Source organism: Balaenoptera acutorostrata, chromosome 10, assembly GCF_949987535.1.
Source record: "Balaenoptera acutorostrata chromosome 10, mBalAcu1.1, whole genome shotgun sequence".
In the NCBI taxonomy this organism is placed as follows: domain Eukaryota; kingdom Metazoa; phylum Chordata; class Mammalia; order Artiodactyla; family Balaenopteridae; genus Balaenoptera; species Balaenoptera acutorostrata.
Window position 1 is genome coordinate 31,891,161 of NC_080073.1, and position 10,916 is coordinate 31,902,076.

Consider the following 10,916-nt stretch of genomic DNA (forward strand, 5'->3'; position numbering starts at 1 on the left):
GGGTCTGGTCAGGAGGAAAAGGATGCTGTGACAACTCTGTGACTAAATCCTCCAATAGTCAGCGAGCACCGTGGTAGGGTCAAGAATACCAGCACTTCCGGTAAAAAAGTAAAAAGCTAAGAGCATGTCCTATTCTTAGCAAATACAAACTAAGGAAAAGGAACACGATGGAAGAGTTGACATTCTCAAACAGTTTAGGGAAAAAGTGTGTGTTGGTGTACACATACACAGAGAGTGAGAAAGCAAATGGGGCAAAGTGTAAACAGTCAGTGAATCTGGGTGAACGGTAAATGTTGAGCTCCTTGTGCTGTTCTTGCAATGTTTCTATGAGTTTGAAATCACATCAGAATAAAAAGTTACAAAGAAAAAGAAGGATATGTGTGCTGAATTAGCTAATGCGTTCAGCTTAGTGTTTAGAGAAGCTGAACTAAGGGTCCAATTCCTTTTCTTGTGCTAAACTCACCCAGGAAATGGAGAAAACTGTAATCATCTCATTCCTCTTCCCATTGGTCACACTGGACCCTCGTAAGCTTCCTGGTATGGGAAACATCCTGCTTGGACAAGAGCTTTGATCATAAAAATGCAATAAATGCCCGGAGCCTGAGATTGGAATCTTTGGAAGGGACTGTAGGAGACGGAAGGGGAAACTTGCTACCTCCCCACAGGGAGGCCAAGGTGGGGTCAACATGGAGAAAATCTGAAAACTCACAGGGCAGAGTGTGATGGTGCTGGAGGGCAGCAAAGGCGAGTGAGGCACAGCCCTGCCATTAGGAGCTCACAGTTTAATGGGGGGGGGGGGGGGGTTGAAGCTACACACAGGTGATCCCTGGGGTGGAAAGTGCTGGGGGAGGAGGAAGGTCACAGAAAAAGTTCTCCAGGGGCTGAGGGCAGGGAGGCTGCTTGGGGTATTTTTGAAGGACACTGGGAGAGACAGAGAGAGAAATTCCCTGCATAGAATGCGGCCTCATGGTAACTTCCCTTTCTGCTGAAGCCAGCCTGCTGGTTCTGCACAACCAAAAGTGTGAATCCTCCCCTGCAATGGGGCAGCCTTTGCACACCCAGCTCCCTCTGTCTCAACCATTTCTGCCACCTTAAATCCCCTCTTCCTGGTGTCCCCCCAAACCCAGCTCTTCCTCCAGGCCTAGCTCCAGTGTGTGTGAAACCACTCACACACCTGCCACTTTCCTACCTTCCCCCTGCAATGCCTTCCTGTAATGCATGTCCCCAGTAAGTTCAAATCTTTCCTGCCCTTCAAGGCCTGTCTGAGCCTTGCCCCCTGCAAATTTCTCAAGCTGCTCCCTGGAGAAGTCATTTGATTCTGAAAGGAGAGGCATCGGTATGACTCAGTGGTTCAAACATCTAATGCTTCCTCAGGAGGCATGGGGGAAGCTGTTTTGAACTGACCCGATCCTACCACACTCTTTGCAGTGCTGATCCTTCTGGGAGCCATTTTTGAAAATCCCGACAAAGCACTGCTGCACTTGGCCTTGTCACACGGCACGGACAGCTGAGGGAGCCAGCTCACTGGGCCTTAGGCCAGCCTGGGCAGGTGCATTCCTTAGCAGAAGAGAAGTCCTGCAAGGAGGAGGTGAGTTCTGGGTGGCAAAGAGATCAGAACTAGGACCAGTGCAGTTAGGAGAAACAAGGACTTAGGACTCTGATGGCAAGGGACACTTTCTGTTATGAAATGCTGCCACACGTGGTCCTGTGCTCCTTGTTGCACAAGGGAGCCAAGTGAAAGTGGGGAAGCGTATAAAGATTTCTTTCGGCCCACAGCAGAATTTCCCAAATGTCCAACCCTCAGGGCAGTCTCCAGTGGTCTAGGGGGACCTGAGAAAAATAAGGGCAGCATGCTGAGGGCTTCATAAAGTTAGTCCATTGAAAGGACTGTTCCTTTTTTGATACAGGTCCCAGAGTCCGAAAAGCTCTGAAAACCAAGTCTTTGGTTTGGCACCAAAACTCAACTGGCAGATAATCCTGTCCTGAACTGACACATGGTTATTTATAGCTTTTACTTATTCCACTTAGTTGAATATTCATATGGTTCACTGCAGAAATTTTACATATTATGAAGTATTATATGTACCACATTACCTTTTAAATAAAAATTATTTTATTTATTTTATTGCGCTGGGTCTTAGTTGTGGCATGCATGTGGGATCTAGTTCTCTGACCAGGGATTGAACCCGGGCCCCCTGCACTGGGAGCACAGAGTCTTAACCACTGTGCCACCAGGAAAGTCCCCACATTACCTTTCAAAATGTAAAAACTTTCAATTCCAAAACAAATCTGGCTTCCAGCGTTTCATGAGGATTTGTGGAACACTATTACGTGCATCCTATTTTTTAGAGTGAAAGTAACTAGTAGCTGTGGCTTGTTTTGTTTTTAATAAAAATTTTAAATGTTATTGCTTAGCAAAATAAAAAAGTTGGCAACCCTATGTCTAGTTCCAAATTTCTTGAACATTTTATTGTTCTAAGTCCAACCCTGGCATAAGGCATTTCTGATGCTTTACAAATCTAGGCTTGATTAGAGCAGAGGTTGCCAGCTAGTCACACTGGCCAAAAAGAGCTGAAGACATGTTTTGTTTGCTTCACACAGTGCATTCTCCCCTCCCATCTGGAAAGTGAACATGAAGTCCAGTTTCCAGTTCCTCTTGAAAATTCAGAAGATGTTGACAACAGTCCTGCATGGCATATAATCAGCTGGACTCAAGCGGCAGGTGGCCTCCACTGCTTTCTAGTCAATCCCTCTCTGCAGACTGTAACACCCAGTTTGTTTTTTTTGTTGTGTTCTGTTTTTTAATATTTTATTTATTTATTTATTTGGTTGTGCCGGGTCTTAGTTGCGGCTGGTGGGCTCCTTAGTTGCAGCTCACCAGCTCCTTAGTTGTGGCATACGAACTCTTAGTTGTGGCATGCATGTGGGATCTAGTTCCCTGACCAGGGACCGAACCCAGGCCCCCTGCACTGGGAGTGTGGAGTCTTAACCACTGCGCCACCAGGGAAGTCCCTAGAACACCCAGTTTGGTCCACTGTCACTGGACAGACATACTAGAAGAGACTACGTTAAGACTGCTGGTCGGGCTTCCCTGATGGAGCAGTGGATACACAACTACTACCACAACTACTGAGCCCGCGCTCTAGAGCCCGCGAGCCACAACTACTGAAGCCTGCGTGCCTAGAGCCCGCAACAAGAGAAGCCACTGCAATGAGAAGCCTGCGCAACGCAACAAAGAGTAGCCCCCGCTAGCCGCAACTAGAGAAAAAACCCGCACGCAGCAACAAAGACCCAACCCAGCCAAAAATTAAAAAAAAAAAAAAAAAAAGACTGCTGGTCACCAGCTCCATATAGGAACGGCCCTAGCCAATGCCTCCGCAAAACTAGGAGGCTGCTGCTCTAGGGAAGGCCAGGAGCAGAGAATTCTGGGAGGCTAGGAGGCCAAGAGCAACTTGCTTGACTCAGTGAGCTCCTTAGCTGATGACACAAAAGAACTTGCTTGATTAGGAATTCCTTCTCACTTTCACAGCAACTCCTGCCAAAGCTGCAATTATCAGGAATATTGTCAGCCTGCCTGAGGCTCAGCTGCTGAAAGCCTGTGTGTAACATGGTCGGTCCTTCGTCCACAAGAATGACAGCATTTCAAAATATGGTATTAATGAATTTAAAACATCTATTAAAAAAAAAGGCACAATACAAAGCAAAATAAAGATAGTGATTTTTGGTTACTCAACTGGTGATTTTTGGTTACTCAACTGACACCTGTCCAACCAGAGTCAACACTTTGGTCACAGTGGAGTTTGCATGGGTAAAATATGCCACTCTTATAGAGACGGTCTATTTAATCAGAACTCTTTTCTTCAAATACGAGACATGGAAGACAATATATGAAACACCCATGTACCTGTCATCCCAAATGAACAAGTCTTAAACTCTGCCACAAGTGCCTTTTAAAAAAATTAATTAATTAACTAATTAATTTTTGGCTGCATTGGGTCTTCACTGCTACGTGTGGGCCCTTCTCCGGTGTGGCGAGCAGGAGCTACTCTTCCTTGCAGTGCGTGGGTTTCTCATTGCAGTGGCTTCTCTTGTTGCGGAGTATGGGCTCTAGGCGTTTGAGCTTCAGTAGTTGTGGCACATGGGCTTAGTTGCTCCATGGCATGTGGGATCTTCCCAGACCAGGGCTCGAACCCGTGTCCCCTGCATTGTCAGGCGGATTCTTAACCACTGCGCCACCAGGGAAGCCCTACCCTTCCCAGTTTTGACAAATGATATTAATCTTTTTCATCTACTTTGAATACTTTTGAAAAGAAGATATGCAGGACTCCCTGTATCATATAGAATGCATTAAAAAAAACTTTTTTAGGGCAATTTTAGGTTCACAGAAAAACTGAGTGGAACACAGCATGTGTTTTTTTAAAAATAAATTAATGAATTAATTAATTTTTGGCTGCGTTGGGTCTTTGTTGCTGTGCGCACGCTTTCTTTTTAGTTGCGGCGAGCGGGGTCTATAATCTTTGTTGAGGTGTGCGGGCTTCTCATTGTGGTGGCTTCTCCTCCTGTGGAGCACGGGTTCTAGGCGCGTGGACTTCAGTAGTTGTGTCTTGTGGGCTCTAGAGCGCAGGCTCTGTAATTGTGGCGCATGGGCTTAGTTGCTCCGCGGCATGTGGGATCTTCCCAGACCAGGGCTCGAACCCGTGTCCCCTGCATTGGCAGGTGGATTCTCAACGAATACGCCACCAGGGAAGCCCAGCATGCATTTTTAAAAAAAGCCCTAAGGGAAATTCCTATTTACTTTTCACACTTCGAAATAATTTATTATTAATATTATGGACACTGACCAGGATTTTTGGTTTATTAGAAAGCTTAGAGCCACATGTGCTGGGTGGCATGAAGTAATCTTTTTCCCTCTCAGTCTTGGCTCAATTTTATATCTTCACTCTTGTTTTACTGTCTTCTTTCCTCTTCCCCTGCTCATTTTAAGCACGCTATTCCATGCTCTAGGTATCTGTGTAGATCACCATAAACCTTGTTGAAACAGGCAGGGCATAAATTTTCTACTTGGTACCTTTCTACTTGGTAATTGGTAAAAACTAGGTGCAGTTCTTCTCACTGTGTTGTTTAAGTGTATACCTTAAATAAGGCTTAAAGTCTGTACAAAACAAGGTTCTCCCAGTCAAATTTACATTCACGGTAATAGAATGTTTGCTGCCACTCACTGGTTTTATTCCAGACCAGCGGGAGCACCATCATACGATCTACCAGTGGCTGCCACTAACAACCAGAAAGCAGTGATTCAAGTCCATCTTCAGACTTGGATTTGACTTCCTATATCCAAAAACTTTTTATTGAGTACCTAATATATGCTGTACACTATACTAGGCTCTAGCTATACCAAAGCAAGTAAAGCCCCAGCTGCAGCCCTCAGGGAGTTTATAGTCTAGTGAGGAAGACAGAGAAGGAACTGGCAATTATAAACTATAGCCCAGGGAAAGAGGGGTAAGCTGTGAAGAGAGGTCCATCTGTTCAGAGTGTCCAGTAAAAACTGTCCCTGTAGCTTTTCATACAGTGGTGGAAGATAAAAGGGCATAGTTTTAAGAGAACAATCTACTTTGGGAACTCTTGATAAAAACTTCTAAATTTAAATTGTAGGTATAACAGTTATCTTGAGGAAGCACAAGCTTGACTATTTGTCATCCAAAGAAATGAATTTCCCAAGTACTCTCTTGTTTTGGAATTTCTACAACTTGTTTGTCATACATCAATTATACAAGGGAAGAATGTAATCCTTACAGAAGTCTCTTTGTTTGCTTTGATACATTTTATAAAATCAAGTCTTCCAACAATTCAGAAGTTTCCCAATGGGAAATTAGGTGAGAAACCAAGTCTCCAAACTGGCTCCCAACAATCCCTGCTGCCTCTTGGTATCCATGCCCTTGATAACCCTGCCAAATCGTACCTGGGTTAATCTGTGTGAGCAACAGAATGTGGCAGAGTGATGGTACATCCCTTCAGAGATTCAAAGGCTTCCATCCTTTGTGCTCTTCTCTCTTCAATCCCTTGCTCTGGGGGAAGCCAGCTGCTGTTTGAAGCAGCCCTATGGAGAGGCCGCCTTGGTGACGAACTGAATGAAGCCTTAAGCTAACAACCATCCGAATGAGCTTAGAAATGCATCCTCTAGCCCCAGCCAACAGCTTGACTGCAACTTCAAGAGAGATCATGGTCTAGATCCACCCAGGTAAGCTGCTCTTGGATCCTCAGAAACTGTGTGAGATAATAAATGTTTGCTATTTTAAGCCGATAAATTTGGGGATAAATTGTTATATAGAAATGGATAACTAAAACAAATTTTGAGGACTTTGCTATAAAATGAGACCAGAAAAAGTATTCAAAGACAGATGATTTAAGCGGGTCGAAGGTTCTATTTACTCCAGGTACTATCACAGTACGTACTCACCTTCACTGATAACAAGGGCTTTATGTGGACACAGTACATATATAATTCACCACCTAATTTTTGGCTTAAGTATTTAAAATACAAAGCTTTTTTTTTTTTTTTTGGTCTAAAGTTACATGACTAAATAAACTCTTCTCATGGATTTTTGTGTGTCTGATTTTATTAGCTACATACATGAAGTACTAAATTAGAATGTCCCACTTTAAAACTACCAAATTTCGTTTGTGGAAGAAAATGTGATTAGCTCTATATACACTGAGGAAAATAAAAATCTGGTTAAAAATATCCAAAACACATTAACTCTCTGAAAGTTAGTTATGGAGTATATGGGGTGGAGGGTATGGGGGGAGGTTAAATAAGCATAGGCTAATTATCTCAGAACAAGTTTCCAACCAAAACCAGAATGGCATAACTAAGAAAAGATTTACGAACAGCGAAGTAATTTACAGTGGAAACCTGTGATTCAAGAAGTGGAAATGGTCGAGGTTTTTCAAGTGCCTTTGGTGCTCCTTCCTTATTGGTGTTCTTTCATCTGCTTAAACAGCCTGCCATGAGGAAGCGTTCTCAGCCCAGCAGGAATGGATCCCGGCCATTTAAGAGGGAAAAAAAATGCTGTCCAAACACACATGCCTGCTTCAAATTCTACGTGGAACAAGATCAGACAAATAAATACATAAAAATTTAGGATGAAAAAAACCCTCTAGGATGTAATTTCATAGAAGTTTTGAATCTCTGCTAAATGAAATCGGGCTACCTAGATGTACTCCGGCCAATTCAAGAGGTCAACATGAAAAGAGGAAGTGAACAGCAACTGTGGACGGTGGGAGCATAACCCGAAAAAGTTCCTTTACTCCTCCATCAACCACCTCCCACCCCAGTCCCTTTTGCTTTTATTCTCAATGCTCTTGTCTTTTGCACTTTTTCATAGGCTTTATCTCAGTGTCCTTGTAAAACAGGGTAACGAATCATATAAGCTCCGGGTTGAAATCTTTAGGAAGAAACATATAGCTGCTTCATCTGCTCAATGAGCAGCACTGTTAACACACGCAACAAGATACGGTGAACACTTGCCTTCACGTGCCAGGAGTTACTGGCTCCATCCAATCCATGCCCTGGCCTAAGACACTTTCCCCTGTTTAAGACAAAAAATCCTCCACGAAAACAACAAAGAAACCCCCCAAATAACCCGATTAAAAAATGGGCAGAAGATCTGAACAGACATTTTTCCAAAGAAGATACACAGATGATCAACAGGAACATGAAAAGATATTCAACATTGCTAATTAGGGAAATGCAAATCAAAACCACGAGATACTTCACACCTGTTAGAATGGCTATTATTGAAAAGAAGGAATAACAAATGCTGGAGAGGATGCGGGTAAAAGGGACCCCCTTGTACACTGTTGGTAGTACTGTAAATTGGTACAGCCGCTATGAAAACCGTAATGGAGTGTCTTCAAAAAATTAAGACTAGAACTACCATATGACCCAGCTCTTCCACTTCTGGGTATTTATTCAAAGAACACAAAAACACTAATTCAAAAAGATATATGCACCCTTATGTTCACTGCAACACTGTTTACAACAGCCAAGATATGAAAACAACCTAAGTGTCCACTGATGGATGAATGGACAAAGAAGATATTGTGTATATACGCAATGGAATAATACTCAGCCATAACAAAGAATGCTACAATGTGGAACAGCATTTACAACGACATGGATGGACCCTGAAGGTATTATGCTAAGTGAAGTAAGTCAGACAAAGTATGATATCACTCGTATGTGGAATCTAAAAAAATAAAACAAATGATCAAACAAAATAAAACAAAAACTCATAGATACAGAGAACAGATCAGTTGTTACCAGAGGGTAAGGTGGTTGGTGGATGGGCAAAATGGGTGAAGGGGGTTAAATGTATGGTGACGGATGGTAACTAGACTTGTGGTGGTGATCACTTTGTAGTGTATATAGATGTTGAATTATAATGCTGTACACCTGAAAATTATATCTCTACATAAATCCTTCACTACTTGCAAGGTGCAGTTCAAACCATTTTACAGGGCAAAACTCCAGGACAGTACATAAAACCTTAAAAATGTTTTCCAATTCTAGGAAAATCAATCTCAGGTGTTAGTGGTTTGTAAATTCAGGTACTTCTAGAGAAACCAGTCCTGTTCCCCAGACTACCTAGAAGGAAAACTCACCTTTGGCTCTGCAGCCAGATGTCTCTGGGTTGGATGGTTGAAGGTGAGAGGAAATGCACCCCTTTTCTATGGTTCCACAGGTTCCTATGTCTTCCTCTAGCATCCTGTATTGTGACTGGCCAGCTTCCTTGCCTGTATTTCTCCTCTACAGCAAAAGCTCTATGACAGTAGGAACTGAATATTGCCAGAACCTGGCACAATGTCTCACATCAGACACTCAAAAAGTATTTGCTAAATGAATGGATGTAAAACCATCAAAGCCTGGAGACACAATATGGAGTAGCAAAAAAATAATCATCCTCATCCTCAACTTTATAACTTACTGTAATTCTGACTATGAGTCAAAAATTCTCTGGGTTTTCTCCCTGATAGGCAAAACGGTGAGAACGAATTGCTAAGACCTCTTCCAGTATTCTGATTCTATGTATACATGTACAAAGCATGTTTAAAATTGTAAGACTGATGTTTAAATCAACACACCAGAATTCATAAGTGCAAATGAACATTAACTCTTTTAAACATAGGTACTTTGACAAGGTACTCATTCAATTACAAAAAGCAACTTAGAATTCTGCAGAATTCTTTTTGTTTCTAATTTAAAGCAAAACCAAATAGCTTTTTAATTTACAAAGGCAACATATATTTACCATTAAAAATAAATCAGAAATCATAAAAAGGGACCAGAATTGACCCTCAATCATACAGACAGAAGCACTGGTGTAGCCTGGATAAAAAATCGTTCTGAGTCCTCCTGCTATAAACATATCCTGTATGTCTACATTTTTTTCTTTACAAAACCAAGGTTATTCTACACTGGTAACCTCTTTCTTAATATAGTATGAATATATTCCCACATACTCTGCAAGCACAGCAATCTGTAGGGTGGCAATATTAATTTATTTAACCGATGACCCACTGCTGGATATTTAGGTTGTCTACCCATCACTATTACAGAAAAATGCTACACTAAATGTCCTGGTAGTTAAAATTTTGAACACACAATTATGCCCTCAGAATAAACTTCCAGACGTGAATTTTATGGGAGGAAGGCTGCACATTTTTAACACAGTTGACTTGTATGCAGTTTTTTCCTCTTTGGTAACAGATTTCCATCCTTTTGATAGTAGATGTAATCACTGGAAGTAGCCAAAAGTCACTGGGGGTCAAGTCTGGTGACTGAAGTGAGAGATCAAGCTAGGCAATACTATTTTTAGTTGAAAGCCTCTGATTATGCAGCAGTGTGACTGGTTTTCATATGTGACTCAGAATTGCTCTTGAAGGCAGTCACAACAGGAATTCCAAACTGTTGTAAGCAATTGGCTCATAATCAAACTAAGCATATTACTTCCTAAAGACACAACTATAAAAGGGATGAACAGAGCTGGATGCTTTCTTAGGAGTCATTCCACTGCAGTTCTATCTCATTCACACACAAAGTCTCAACAGCTGAGTCAATCAATTCATTTTAAATAGCTGTACTGGTTCACCTAAAACTTAAATATTTGCGGTATTTATTTACCACTTGACACTTCACATACATTATTTTTAAAATTTTCATACTACCGCTAAAAATATAGATATTATTCTCTCCATTTTATAAATGAGGAAGTAGAGACTCAGAGAAGACAAATGATTTGCCTAAGGCAGAGCCAGTACGCCAATACGGATGTTTTAGCTTTAAACACCACGTTCTTTTCATTTTCTGACCCAGCCATGTAGCACCTTAATGTAATTTTTAAATGTGGCATAGGGTTGTTCAATTCTCTTTTTTTTTTTTTTTTTTATCTGTTAACGTTGTTCAATTCTTAACTGCTAGGATTAAAACTTCTTAATGACTCCATCACTCCAAGTGAATAATCCTACTCTTTATTTAACCTGAAAGTAAACTGAACAAAACTGGGGGTACTGCTCATGAATAGGCTCATTTATATTCTTACGAAAAACTGGCAGTTCACTACAAAAACCCATTTATTCAATTTGAATAAAGTAAATATTGACTTTATATTTAAAGAGACTTGTCTGGCAAGTGAGTCACGTTTTAACAATAACCATAGTAAAAGGGAAAAAAATTAGAGCAGTAAGTTAAATAAAAGGCTAATAAAACCTAGAGGAAACAGCTCAGTGTTTTCCTTTAAACCCTGAAGAACACCAAACGTACATTATGTTGCATAAAGAGTCATTTCATGAGAAGACTATTAACAATACAATAGTAGAGTCAGTACTAAGAATTTCAATGATATCCAACTCAAAAA

At 41.4% G+C, this 10,916-nt stretch overlaps 1 long non-coding RNA gene across 1 annotated transcript; it reads left to right on the forward strand.

Annotated features, from left to right (window-relative positions):
- Positions 1-592: 592 nt before the first annotated feature.
- Positions 593-3,479, forward strand: LOC130709102 (uncharacterized). Its single transcript, XR_009009590.1, has 3 exons — positions 593-675; positions 1,429-1,588; positions 2,602-3,479. It is a non-coding gene; the product is annotated as an uncharacterized LOC130709102 (long non-coding RNA).
- Positions 3,480-10,916: the final 7,437 nt, after the last annotated feature.